Below are 3,620 nucleotides of genomic sequence, written 5' to 3' on the forward strand. Positions count from 1 at the left end.
GCCAGCACTCTGTGGAGCCTGTTTGCCCCTTGGAAAATATCTTTCCCGTCAGGTTACTTTGGGGGCAAATATTCAATTATCCGGGGCTGCTTGGCTATTTTTGTCTCTGACATTTGAACCCATCTCCACTCAGAGACCACTCTGCGGGATGGTAATATTTCTAATAATCCTAATTGTTCATTGCTTTTCATGTTCCCTTTTCCATTACACCTCACCGCTCATAGCCTTCATGCTTTTAAGTAACATTCGGCATCTTCCCTGTCTTGGGATGGGTTTATCGTCCCCCAGATTGGAAGGAAGATGGAGCAGCTCTGCTAACCCAAGTGGGCCTGGGATGTGTTTTTCTTCCCATGCCATTACCACATAAAAGTGGTGAGAAATCACTCAGAACTTATTTTGTTTTCTCAAGCAAAGTTTCGGTAATTCAGATAAAAGGGAAGAAATAGGTTCTTACTGCCCGGAGCTCTAAACTGGGATAGAGGTCATATAGGCCAAGGTCATATAGGCCAAATGGACAACTATGTGAATTTTTAATTTACAAAGTAGTTTCATTTTCTCCCACACTCAAAAGCTGAAGCACCGTTGGGCTGCAGTCAGGGCAAAAATATTTCCCCAAAAGCCCAGTTCCCCTCACCTCGTTTGCTTTGTCTAGTATTTGAATGCAGATATTTAAATGCAGTTTCCTCTGAGTCTCTTTGAAATTATCTACTTTACATTTCATCTCCTCTTTCTAATTCCTTGCTCATCGACGTCATTGACAAGCTTGAGTCAAGGAACTTGTCTGACAGTTGAGAGATGTTAACACATTGCTATTAGAACACGGTCTTGTATAAGGAGTTGACTTCTGTCTCAGCAGTGGTTCACATTTACTGATTCTTTACTCTTTAGGATGCCTGTGCTTTACAGATCTCTGCAGGCAGTGTTATTGTCAGAGGTGAAGACACTAGGCTTATAGAGGTCAGGAAACTTGCCCAAGGTTGCCCTGGAACCTGGGCTTTAATACAGGCTGATGTGCCTCATGAGACAGAACACTTAATGACTATGGCATTCTGCTTTACGCTGAAAGATTTAGTATAAGAATATTAGGCAAATTGTCATTGTTTACATTTATGTAGGTGGACATCAAATACTTTGGTCTCGGAGTCTGTGTTATTCTTGGACTTTGTTAATTGACATCTCTATTCTCTCTCTCCATCCCCAACTCCCATCTCCACCTTCATTCTCATCTCCATCTCTATCTCTGACTCCATTTCTGTCTCCATCTCTATTTCTACCTGTATCACCTACTGTTTATTCTTGTTCCAAGTTCTAGTGTGGGTTCTTGCATGCGAAGCAACTTGGATACCTGATAGAAAGTTCGCTGAAAAGCTTCATGTGGCCCCTTGCACCTGGGATGACTGAGGAAAGCTCCTCACGACCATGAAAGAGTCGAAAGCTCCTGCTTTGTCCCCTGGGTGTCTTGACTCAGCTCTGCTCTTCTTGCTGCTCTCCTCTAGGCCTCCTGCCTGAGTGACATACCATCCCCCATGAGTCATCCACGTGTCCTTCTCCAACTCATCAGCACATTGTGCTGACTCTTTACCATCACAACCACCCTAAATCTGAGGACATTTCATCACCTCCATGGCCCCACCCTAGGAAGTCCAAGCCACGCTCATCTCTAGCCTGGAACACTGGGCAACACAGAACCCCACCAGTCCCCCGGTCACCTCCCAGTCACTTGTGTGTGCTGCAGCCAGAAGGATGGTTTCAAAGACTCACAACATCACTCCTTTCCCTGCTTAAAACTCCGGGAGGCTTCCCATGAGCTGTAGAATAAAAGCCAAAACCTTTATAAGGGCCTACAAAGTCCTATATAATCTGACTCCTGGCTATTTTCCCACTCATTCTTTCCTCTCTCTACCACCTTCATTCAGTCCTAGCAAGCTCAATCCAGACTTTCACTTCTCCTGTCTGCCTGGGCTGCATTTGCTCCCCACCAGGTCCTCTTTTCTGGCTCTCTTGTTTCACTCAGGTCCTTGCTCAGTTCTTACCTCTGCAGAAAGACTTCTTTGGACCGTAGATCTGAAAAAAAAACCCATCCTGCCGCTGTCTATTCCTTTCCCCTGTTTTATTTTTTATATTACTTGGCACTACTGGCATTTTTGTTTGCTGTTTTTCTGCCCCCCTGTCTGGGATGTGGGCTCCCTGGAGAAAGGGTGTGATCTGCCGTGTTCACTACTGTAGTACCATGCCTGAAACAGTGTCACAAAAGCTGTGACATCAGAAGGACTCATCAACATAGGGCCTGGTAACTTACATTATACAACACATCAGAGAGAGCCAAAACTCTGCCCTGGTTCCATCAGTGACCCACTAAGATGCCAACTGCTTAATCCTTTGAGCAATATGTTAATTCTTATATAGTGAGATCATTGGGATACACACCTTAACATTCACCACAATTGAGTCTGTTCTGTGCAGTTTCCTTAATATGCTTAAGTACAAAAATGGTATTCCCCTGAATGTCTTCTGGATAACTGAGAAAAGAGGTGTTTTTCCTACAGTAACTAATCATATCAGAATAGAAACTGAGATCTGCGGTTATTACTGCAAGGCCCCATTCATGCTCCATTCTCTTCCTTGAAGAAAGATGGCGGTGGGCAAAAGAAAATCAGCTTTCTTTCACATTTAATGAAAGGATGAAAATAATTCCTTTAAGATAGAGTTCAGAATGGCAACTATATCAGGTTAAAAAGAAAGAACAATGATGATGAAGACATTTATGTAAATACAATAGTAGGATTCATTTATAGTTAGAAAAGAGTAAATCACGTTGGTTGAGATCAAACAAGAGAATAAGAATTGGGACAATCTTATAAAAACCCTCACTTGAATAAAGCAAATTGTGAAAAACTCATTAAAATTACAGCCATTGTAATAGAATAAAAGCATCTGTCCCCTTCATATACCCATTAAAATGTCACGTTTTATTACTCAGGCTCATGGACAGTTCTTTGAGTTTTTGGCATTGGTAGAAGGATAGTTCCCTGGGGCTGGTACTGATATTTTCACATTCCCAATTTATTCAATACAAACTTAATCTCTAAAGAGGCATGGAGCTCAATAGATGCCTGGTGAGGTCACCCACAAGGGATCTGGGAAGATGTGAAGCTTAAATAAAGGGCCAAGGACAATCCAACCTGAGGCCAATGGCCATCTGGCCATTGAACCTTGAACTCAGGACTGGAGAAAGAACTTCTTGCTTGAGGCCAGAAGAGACACAGAGAGACCAGAGTCTGAAGGAGCTGGTTAGACCTGATTCCATCAGGTAGGGGAGAGTTCCAGGGACTGGGGAGACTTCTGAAGAGCACCAAATCTAGAGGGATCTCTTATCCCCTAGACGTAGAGAGCCCTGGGTTTGCCTGGTGAACATCTTTAGGTGAGCGTTCTCTGGGACCACTCTTGTAGTTCTTGCCTTTCTCCGTGTTGCTGGCCTTGGAACTGACCATGGTTCTGACAGGAGTCTGGCACCTCCTGAGCCCTTGCCGTCAAAGTGTGTACTGTAGACCTGCAGCATTGGCTTACCTGGTAAGCTCTTGTTAGATATGGAGCGTCGTAGGTCCCACCTTGTATCTGCT

Source organism: Chlorocebus sabaeus, chromosome 10, assembly GCF_047675955.1.
Source record: "Chlorocebus sabaeus isolate Y175 chromosome 10, mChlSab1.0.hap1, whole genome shotgun sequence".
NCBI lineage: Eukaryota > Metazoa > Chordata > Mammalia > Primates > Cercopithecidae > Chlorocebus > Chlorocebus sabaeus.